This window comes from Drosophila rhopaloa, unplaced genomic scaffold (genome assembly GCF_018152115.1).
Source record: "Drosophila rhopaloa isolate 14029-0021.01 unplaced genomic scaffold, ASM1815211v1 contig_178, whole genome shotgun sequence".
Lineage (NCBI taxonomy): Eukaryota > Metazoa > Arthropoda > Insecta > Diptera > Drosophilidae > Drosophila > Drosophila rhopaloa.
In genome coordinates, this window is record NW_025335059.1 from 3,974,405 (window position 1) to 3,984,745 (window position 10,341).

The 10,341-nt window shown below is 41.8% G+C and overlaps 1 pseudogene; it reads right to left on the reverse strand.

Moving 5' to 3' along the window:
- Positions 1 to 9,593: 9,593 nt before the first annotated feature.
- Positions 9,594 to 10,124, reverse strand: LOC108044491 (annotated as a pseudogene).
- Positions 10,125 to 10,341: the final 217 nt, after the last annotated feature.

Sequence of the window (10,341 nt, forward strand, 5' to 3'; positions counted from 1 at the left end):
CCCCTGCCAGCCCTATACTACGCACTTCTGACTCTTGATAGTGTTAAATGCCACACACACTGCAACATCGGACTTGCAACAGCAAAACACAGGCAACGGCAACAATGCAGCGCATGTCAAGCGGCAATGCCAAAACAAGCGAAATTTCTTTTTAGGCACGTCGCGTCGCCGACTCCAACTCGGAATCTTGGATGGAAATGGACGTGGAAGTGGATGTGGATGTGGATGTGGGAAAAACGGGGGAGATATGAGTGCAGAGTTATTGGGGGAGAAGTGCACGAGTGGGTGGGCGTTGCAGTGGGTGGAGCTGTGTGGGTGGGCGGTGGCGCCACCCATTGGAAGGAGGCGGCAAGAAAAGCAATGGCTTTGCAACATCACGCAGAACTCGATGAAGGGCGTGCAAATATTTTACATGATATGATATTTATAAAAATAAAACGAAATAGTTCAAGAAAAATGGTTAAAATAAAATCTTTTCAATGGAAGGGATATATAAATAAATGAAGTTTCCTTAAAAATGTTGATCATCAAGTATAAACCTTAATTCTACATGTTTCATTTATTAAATTTTAAGCAGATCTGACAAAAATATGTGGTAGCATTAATCCCTGCTTTAATTAGCAACTTCAGGTGGTCAGTTCGAAAATTAAAGGTTAATGAAGATTCGCCTTTTAATTTGTCATTCGACTGTCGGTCTGCCAAATTCGAATTGGGGCCAAGGCAGAGCTTAATTCTCGGCGCAGAGTCGAACAGAAATAATTATTAATTTAACAAACGTCGCATGTTGCACAAAATAATTGACAAATTTTCATATTTAATTGAAGAGCGGAGCGCAGCTGCTGTGGCACTGGGCTTTTGTTGTTCTTGTTGCCATTTTGTCTGTCACCAGGGGCTGAAATTCATAAACAATGCGAAGTGTCAATGTGTGTGTGTGTGATTGTCGGGCTCCACATGCAACTCATATATTCACGCACACAGCTGCATGTGAAATGTCAGGCGGAAAAGTCGGGAAACCGGGGAGTGGACACCACTGACCATCCGAAGGAGTGTAGCTCTTTTGTGGGTAAAAATTGCGAAATTAAGCAGAAAAAATGTTAAAACGCTGACGTCTGATTTGCGAGCAGAGAAATCGCAATCCCAATTTGGATCCGAATCGGCGGCAAATGCAACATTATTATGCATTATTATTATTCGGCATGGTCCGATAATGCGGCTGCAAATGAAATGCACACACATAAACACAGGCATATAAATAAAAATTGAAAAATTATGTACATTATATTAAAAAGCCAAATAAACGACAAGCGGAAGCGCAGCCATTTAAGTGGAAGTTAACATCCGTCCGACAGAGCCAGCCAGCAATCCAATCCACATTCACATCCACATCCACATCCACCCACTCCCATTCGGGCTCATCCTTTGTTTAAAATAAAATAAAATTGCATATTATTTGCGAATCGGACATTTCAGTTGTCATTTCATTGTCGTGTTTGTTGCTGTTAATGCAAAAATAAAAAGCCACCATGCCCACTCCGCCGCCTTGAACTCCATTGAACCGCCCAACCACGTAGCCAACCACATGTGCACCACTGCTGCATCGGTGGTGTCCTGTGTCAATTTCATGCCACACTGCAGCCTTTGCTCTAATGCAACCAGCCAGATTATGGACCACTCTCTGCCCCGTCGGACAACTAACATTTTAATAGCGTTCATGATTTCCGAAAATTGAAAATAAATTAGTTGTATATCATTTTCGGTCAGTTGTGCGACTTTTCCCACTGCCCCGAAAGTTTGGCTGCCTCCGAATGTTTGCATAATTAAACTTTAGCGTATATCCTGTCCCTAAATTGACATTTCGAGAACTCCAAATGTCCACCGAATGTTGGCCGAAAAAGTTTGCATGCAATTGTTAAGCCCTGAGTTTTATACACTAACTTAAAGTTTCGAACATTATTTAATTCCTTTCCCAACACTCTAAAAAATATTTTTAGTGATAAAAATGATTTATTTGGTTTTAGGCATAAATATTTGTAAGATAAGTTTAATTTATTTATAGTGGAATAAGGAATTTATCAATTTATATTATGATTTTTCAGTTAATTTTTATGAAACTTTATTTATAATTCTACAATTTAAACTATTTAAATACATTAAGGTTAAATGAAAAAACGTGTATGGCAGTTACATATTAATAATGAAACTAACTTTATAGACCTTCTATCTAATTTTAACTTATCAAAGGAATAATTATACCTATTCCTACTAACGAATCCCATCCCTGGCTTGATATTCCCCTCTAGGCAAACTGCAAACTGCGGACTTGTCCGCTACCTAATTAGCAACGCATATTTAAATAATTTTCAATTCGATAAGCAGACATTTTTAACTTGAGCTGTCAGTTAGCGTTAAAACGTCATTTTGTTTGGCTGGCAATACCCATCGAACCCCGAATGCGACCAGATAAATGCCGAGAAGTGCTAAATTATTGTCAATTCAGTTTTTAATTTGTGCAGTTTGTTGGAATTTTCGCAAATAAATGCAAAAGTCAATACGTTGTTGGTGGTGAATTTAATTGACTGGTGCAATGGCAACTCGGTGTACTCAACCCCTTTCTCTCGAAATCGGCAGGCTCTTCAAATTGTCAATTAAGTTTTATTTAATGCCACTTGCCAGCCCCGCTTTTTGAGGTTATGTACGGCCCTCGAAAGTATGCAATACTAATTGTAATTGCGTTCGCTGTCCGCCATTTTGAAAAGCGGAAAAAGGTGGAAAAGCGTCAGTTGGGCCTCTCCGAAATTTGTGCAATTTTCGCTAATTAAAAATTAGCGTAGCAGCAAGAAATCCTCTTTGGCCACCTGGCCTAAGTGCCCGAATGAGATGCCTCGCGAAGCCGATGTTCAATTTTAATTAAACTCGCAGCCGGCTAATTAGAAATTGCGAGTAGGCCAGAACTTTGGCCGCAAACAGATGCCCATCTCCAAGTTGGTGCCAAGAAACCCCAGCCGAGCGTAAGATCCCCACAAAGTCCAATAAACAAATTCCCTGACATGTTTAACACTTTCCGCTGGCAGAGCCAGGATACACAAAAATTAAGGACCATCCTCTGGCCTTTGTCAGTGGCGTGGAATTCGGGAGGGGTGTGGATGGGTGGGAGTCCCCCTTCACCCGCAGGAGAAAGGGGAAAACTTTTGTGTAAATTTCATTTCGTTTGGCGATTAGTGTCGCCTCTCTCGGGGCGGGTTTTCATTGTTGAAATTGTTATGCGACCATTAAGACATTTTATAATTCTTTATGGCCTCGGTCCCCCGAAAAACACAAAAGTGAAATTTCTACTAATGGTGAAATGAAAGAGCCACCGCGGGTGGTGCAAAGGATGTTCGCGGAAATTAGCATTGAGTGGCAAGGATATTCCCCATTGTTCCCCTTATCGGAGTGCCCAATATACATAAACCGATAATTCGCAGCTTCCTGAGCCGCATATCAATATATCAAGAAAGCCGGGTAAAAAGTTGTATGCACACACAGAGAAATTCTCTTATTATTTCTCACTTTAAAAGAAAAAATATTGGACATTTTAGATTTGACTTAAATGTGAAAAATACATTCAATTATTTTACGTAGCCAAATAGCTTGTTGTCCTTTTTTGAATTCGGTACTAAGTTTGAATTCACATATATATTTTGAAAACATTGATAACATTGTGGTAATATTTTCTGAAATTGGTTTTACAAGTGAAAGAAACTTAAAGATTAACATTTATTACATTGTATTTTTTTGCATGTATTAAGGTATATCGAGATTCTTGCAACACGCATTCACAACTCAATTATCGCACACTCACACACACTCCCAGCGAAAAGAGAAGGGCGAGGGCGGGGAAAGTCAACCCCTTTCTCCGTCTGCTGGTGGTGAGGTTGATTTACGACACCCAGGCGGCGTCACCTGAGATTAAAAAAGTAAAAAGCCCGTCGAAAGTGGAAAAAAGGAGCAGCCAAATGGCGAGGGAAGAAAGTCTGATGGGCCAAAAGGGCGAAAGGAAATGTCGGAGAAATAAAGGCATTAAAATCACTGACAGCCAAAAGGATTGTGCCGCAATCACACACAGATACACACGCACACATCGTCAAAAAGGGCAACATCATTGGCACCATATGTTGCGTAATTTGTGTTATTGCCACACCGACTCATATGCATACATACGTGTGTGTAGTTGTGTGAGTATTGCGCACTTTCTTTTAACCCTTAACCCTTAACCCCTAACCCCCCTCCCCTCGACGCTTGCCTTTTGCGGTTGCCCTTTTCGAAATCGATATTTAGTTTTTAATTTTAACTCCAATTGCTGCATAAAATATGGGACTGCACTTCATTTTAATTGAATGCGCACACACTCAACACCCACCTTGCGAATTCACAAAGGTGTATATGTTTGAGGGCGTGACAAGGCGCGAACACACCGATACACACACTTGCATGTATAAATTACCTCATCGCCGATAATTGCAGGCCATCAATCTTGAGCACATCACACAGGAAAATTGTCAACGCGCGCAAAAAGTCATCAGACACGAACACTTTTCCAGCTTAATGGCCAAAGGAGTTGTCTTGCTGCCTGTATTTGCGGGGCAGGAAAAGGGGGAAGGGGGGTGGGGGAATTGTGCCCATATAGGTGGGCTTCATTAGGACACCACATACCTGTGGCACCACTGGGTGGCAACACTCGTCTGCAAGGTATTGCTCCAAAGAGTACAAGAAATTAGAATTAAAAGCTCAGATCTTTATTTGTACCTTTATTTAATTTTAAAATTTTATATTATTTTAAATACTTTCTGTACTGTTAAGAAATTAAGCTAAAAATTCCAAGGCCTTTGTAATTTGAGCTTTGCAAAACTTAATCAAGTTTTCACTACTTAAAAGCCCAATAAATAAAATAGCATTTACATTAAATTAAACTATAACATTTTAATAATGCGACTTTTTTTTTTCAATTATCATTTTAATGAATACCTCGTGTAAATGGGAAATATTTCTAAATTTTTATCAATTTTAGCTACAATCGGATGTAATCTTGTTGCCCATTGTAATTGCTGGTTGAAAACCCTGTCGGGTAATTTGGTAATAGACTGTCATAAAAGGCTCGCGAGGATAATCATCCCCACTACAGAGTGTATGTAGTTATTGGCCCGACTGTAAGGGCATCGTTATTAGTTGCTCCTTGGCCAGCAGAGTTGGTTGACAGGCGCTATGTCTTGGCCCGCAGCTGTCTTGGACTGGCAATTACTCGTCTCTGAAATCTTATCACGCATTCCCACCCACTGCCACCCACTTCCAGCCATCCAGCCACCCGACCACCCACTCACGCACATCATTAACAAGGCAGCTCCGTTGGCCAAATTACTCATTAGAAAATGTTTCCAACATCTGGGTGGGTGGCACGTCCTCATCCGCGCACAAGCGGAGGCCACCAGCCACGACTAACAGTAAACACTGGCTATGTGGACGCTTGATCCCAGGAATCCAGGAGGGGAGTGGGGAGGAGGGTAACAACACAACTTCCCAGAAACTTGACGATGGCAGCGCAGACTGCGCCAAAAGTCAAATTTTGTAGATTGTAATAAATCAAATAGCAATTACACGAAATTAGGCATGTTTTCTCAATTTTGCACACACACACACACACGGTTAAGAGGGGGACAGGGGGGATCGAAAGGAGCCAGTGGATGTGTGGGAAGAGTCCTGAATCCTCAGCCCACATGGAGCATTAATTGCAGCAGCTGGGCCACGGCATCGTCGAAATGGCAGAGTGTGCGAAATTGGTAAAAGGGTTCAAAGCCGGCAACTTGAACTTGTCTGCCGCGTGGAAAATCCTGCACCACCAAATTGGAAGTCGATGCGGATGTGGATGTGGATGTGGTCGAGGAAGTGGTGGTGTGGGGGCGGCAGCATATGCGCCAGCTTTCTAATTATGTAAACTTGGCCATGTCGCCTCGATGTTGCGATGTTGCCGCTGCAGCTGCAACACTAAAAACGCCGCTGGGGGACAACGGCGACGACAGGCGGACAACACACCATAACACATAACATGCACCAGGAGGAGATGCTCCTCCCCAGCCATCCCCATCCCCATACCCATTCCCATCCCCATCCCACCAGTGTCTCCAGCATTTCTCCCTTCCCGATCCCAACATTGCCACATGGCAATTCCTGTTCTCCGATCCGCTGCCCGGCGGAGTGCGTGATTCGAGCATATTTATCTTATGGCTGCAACGTTTTGGATTTTTATTACAAATCAATTGAAGCATCATTAGCATAATTTATACAAAGCGTCCGCTTAATGAACCTGGCTGATCTCCGGTTCCCGCCCTAGAACGCGATTGAATTTCGCCAGAGGGGTTCGCTGGCCGCTGAGTGCACAGAGCAGAAAGTTAACCAATGTTTGTTTCTTAATATTTCTTTAAAGATATAAGATAGTAAAGAAGAGAGTTTTTGAAATACATTGCAATAATTTCCAAATCAAATATATAACCAATTTTGAAGTATTATATAAATAGAGACGTTTTGGAGTGCGGGAAACGGAACAAATGGAAATAAATTTCTTTCTGATGCTAATTCAGAAACCTTTTTTCCTCTTAAATTTTAACAAAAGTAATAACTTGAAAGGTGAGGATTATAATTCAGAAGTTAGATTTCTAAAACAGGAGTACATATCATAAAATCTCTCCATTCATGTTTAGAATACAATTAACTCTTACAAATAACTCTCGTATTTAACTGAATGTAAGAAACAAGAAGCTTAGGATTTAATTTTTAAATTAAATTATTAAAATAGCATCGTAACACTTTCATTCTTCCCAAAATGCAAACAGAACGATTTAAAATAGCCAAATGGAACTATTTACCTAAACGAAACCAATCTTATCTAAAATCTGCATAAAATGAAAACCTAAATGAAAATGAGTGATTTCCAAGTTTTAGCAAATGACAATACGAATCTTTTGGCCACAATCAGTGATCTTTTTTCACTGTGTCTGATCTGGTTCAGTTAGCCGGGGCTTCAGTTCCCAGCTCTTGGGGCTCCGATCGCCGCCTAATCACGATCATCAGTCAAACGGCAAATCCGCCGCTCCATTGCTCCAACGGCGCCCTGACACTTTGACTCGCCTGTCTCGGAGTCGCGGATGCCAGCCAGTCTTCCTGGAGTTTCAATGCCCAAGCCGAAGCCGAAGCCCAAGCCCAAAATAGTCGCCTGGGATCGGTGGCAGCGTATCGCGAACGGCGATCGGTCACGTAGCTGGAGCTTTAGCTGGAGGTGATGGAGGCACCAATACTGTACCCGAGGTGCCACTGGCTCAGATCCGTGGCCACAGCCAAATGTAGCGCCAATTGGTACGCATTTGCGAGCAGCGAACTGCGAGGCGCCTATAACAAATGCCAATCGTGTCGTGGACGACGCCAGCGATATTTAATTGTTTCTGCGGCGACAACTTATCGGGGAATTCCGATCGGAATTTTTAATTTCTGCAAGGTCTGCAGTCTCAGTGGCAGTCGCAGTCCCAATCCCCATCCCCATCCCCATACCTCCTCCAATCCCATGATGAGTGTCACTGCAGAATGCACAAAAGGCGGCGATGTTGCTGCTGTGCCTGCAATATTGCTGCCGCTGCTTTATGCAAATATGAGAGACGGACAAAGAGCGGGGCCAGCTTCTGAAAAGTTGGCCAACTGTAATTACCGGACCCCCCCTTACTCCCCCCGCTGACAACTTTTTCACACCTGTTCAAACAAGTTAATTAACAGCTCGCAAAACTACTTATTAAAACTAAAAAAAAAAAATAAAGCGGGAGAGAGAGAGAAAAGAAAAGGCAACAACAGAGGCGCAGCCTATGGGAAAGTTTCTAATTAAATGATTGTCATCTCGGCTGCGCAATGGACAAATGGACGCTGACCACCGAGGAGCTATGTATTTCCGAGCTGGAAACTCAGAGTCGAGAGCCGGTGGCTAAAACTCCGAGATTGTAGTGCAAACTTTTGTCATTATGCAGGCAGAATGCGCGAAACAAAATAAACAGAAAGGTAGCACAAAAAAAAGTAAAACATAGTACACAACCAGCTGAAATTATTAGCAAAGATGAGGGGCAGATGGTCAGCAGTCCAGGTTTTGCATAATCCCAGCACAGAAAGAAAAATCTATAATCCTCAAATCCAAATAAGGATGTAGTTTCAGCCCTTTACTGCTACTAAAGATACATTTATTTGGATGTTTATAAACAATACAAAACTGGCTTAGAAATTATAAATACAAATCAATTATAAATTAAATTATATGGCGAATAAAAAAAAAAAAGTATTAAAAAGCAGTTTGATATGAAATATAAGTAAATTATATTGCATTTAAATGCTCTTACGGAAGAGAAAAAAATATATATTGTACCTCTAAAATGACAATAAGCTCATCAAAATCTTACAAATATTTAAATTGAATTGACTGAATTATTTTCCAGTGCATTCAGCGGTCCGGCAATGAGGTCATCAGTAGCATCATCCCATACATCATCTGCAATAAAGCGATTTCCCCAACTCCCCCATAAAACCCATAATATCCACTCCAAAACAGAGTGTGAAAAAAATGCTCAAAAAAGTTGCTTTGCCTTGGTGGTTGGCCACCAAATTGGCGACAAAAAATTAACGGATTTTTTTTTTTGTTGCCGTGTGTTTGCCATTCAATTAATATAACTAATGAAAAAGCAGCTAACTTTGGCCAGGCAACTGGCAACTGCCAGACGAACTGCGTCTCAATTAAGCCGAATCTCTCGGATCTCGGATCTGCCGTGTAATGAAGTTGCTCAACGGCTGGTGGACGGTGTTCCTGCTCTTTAAGGATTGCCAATTTATGATGGAGTCATGTGGGGGAAAATGTCACTCTTGTAGATGTAGATTAGTCAATCCCCAGCTGGGAGCCCTGACCGCTTTTCTTGATTGGAACAAGCGGCAAATGCCAGGCGGAAAATAACAAAATGTCAACTTAATTCTGCAGTTGTTGTACATTGTATCACAAATTATCAGAAATGTATTTTGCCTAAGTCTAACCACACATTTGACCCAGGCCTTTAACTTACCTCTTATTGCATTCTGTAAATAAATATCTGAGATATTTTTAATTAATCAAAACCATTACCATTTCATTGCCTAATCTTTTAAAAGATTTTACATTATCGACTGTTGGTTATATATTTCTTATTCAAAAACTTTAAGAAATTAGTATTATTTAAATTTGAAAAAATTAATTAAAGCAAAACAAAGAACTGACCCCAAACTACTGAGTTAGACTTCCAATGAACTTTCATCCAATTGTCTGACCCGTTTCCTTTCGTACTTTTCGGATTCCTACTACTGGGCCTATGCAAATTTACCAACTCTTAGTTCACTTTCTTTTCATTAGGATAAAAGCGTAGACCAGGAAATCGATGCATTTCGAATGGACTTGGCGGCGACTTCATTAAGCGGCCGTTCGATTGCAGTTTGCGTGCTGCAAAAGCGAAACTTTTCCCGCCTTTCGAGTGGGTGGATGTGAATGGTTCGATTTCATTTGGCCAGGACTATACTGGGGGGAAATCGAGAAAAACAAGCGGCGGCGAGTCGCAAAAAAAAGGGTTAAAAAAGCAATAAATAAAACAAGTGGCAGCCACGGCGACAGCAACGATATTTGGTGAGTTAGGAGGATTGGAATTGGGAGCGGGGGATTCTGCGAACCCTGTGACAGGCAAATCGCCAAACGAATGCCGTGGGGATGCTGGGCTTCCACCCAAAAACCCACCTCCCACCCCTGCCCCGTGTGTGTGGCATTTTCATTTTGTAAATTTGTTTTTCTTGTTCCGTTTGGCTTCATTTCCGTTTCCGCCGGCAGTCTTCTCGTTTTCCATTTGCCAGAACAGAAAGTGAATGTCCCTGCCCCCAAGCCACCCAATCACTCGCTGTCGATAAGAAAGTGCGTGTGAAAAGGGTTCCTTCTTGGCTGCATAAATTTGAATTATAATATAATATTGCAGTCCTGCGAAACAGAATCCGGACTGCTCAGGAATCCGGACTCCTCGCTGGCTGCAATTTGTGTGCGGAATATGTTCCGGCATATATTATGGAGATTTCTTCCGCCCCAATCTGATCCGCCGACTTCTGCCAATGCATGATATACTCACATATCCGAGCTGGGGATTTGCCTAAATCAAAAGTGCGTGCTCTTGAATTTATCAAAGGTGGATGGTCCAGGGAGCCAAGGATTCATCCTTGGTCCTTGTGTTAGATTTTTTTGTTTGCCCGTCTGCGGTTTCGGGCTTGTTTGTTTGGCAA